General features: G+C 49.9%; 1 protein-coding gene across 1 annotated transcript in view; it reads right to left on the bottom strand.

Moving 5' to 3' along the window:
- Nucleotides 1–501, bottom strand: part of itgb5 (integrin, beta 5) — a 29,759-nt gene that overhangs the window by 26,139 nt on the left and 3,119 nt on the right. The gene's annotated exons all lie outside the window — the stretch shown is intronic.

The raw sequence follows: 501 nt of genomic DNA, 5'->3' as shown, positions 1-501 counted from the left end.
ACCCAGCGCCGGCCCCGCCTCCACCCAGAGCCAGCCCCGCCTCCACCAGCAGCTCGTGTTTGTTGTCGTTTTTGCAGACACCTTGACATAAGAGTGCGCTCGGTCTGTTGAAGGATGGAAAGTAGAACGATCAAGGGTGACGTGAAGTCTAGAATTAAAAAGAGGAAAGCTCTGGAGACAGACGCAGCGAAATCAGGTTATGATTACATGATTTTAATAATAATAGATCATGATCTAAAGTGGTGCGGGTGGTAGAGCTGCTGCCTCTCAGCGAGCAGGTTGTCGGTTCAAATCCCAGTCCGGGGTCTTTCTGGGTGGAGTTTGCATGTTCTCTCTGTGCTGAGTGGGTTTTTTCCAGATATTCCAGTTTCCTCCCACAGACCAAAAACATGCATGTTAGACTGACTGGTAACTCTAAAATGTCCCTAGGAGAGAGAGAGAATGTTGTCTCGATGTGTCCCTGTGATGGACTGGAGACCTGTCCAGGTGTCCCTGTGATGG

The sequence above is a fragment of the Nematolebias whitei genome, chromosome 13 (genome assembly GCF_014905685.2).
Source record: "Nematolebias whitei isolate Nwh7 chromosome 13, NemWhi1, whole genome shotgun sequence".
Classification (NCBI taxonomy): domain Eukaryota; kingdom Metazoa; phylum Chordata; class Actinopteri; order Cyprinodontiformes; family Rivulidae; genus Nematolebias; species Nematolebias whitei.
Note: the sequence above shows the minus strand (reverse complement) of the source record. Positions and strands in the feature narration are given on the sequence as shown.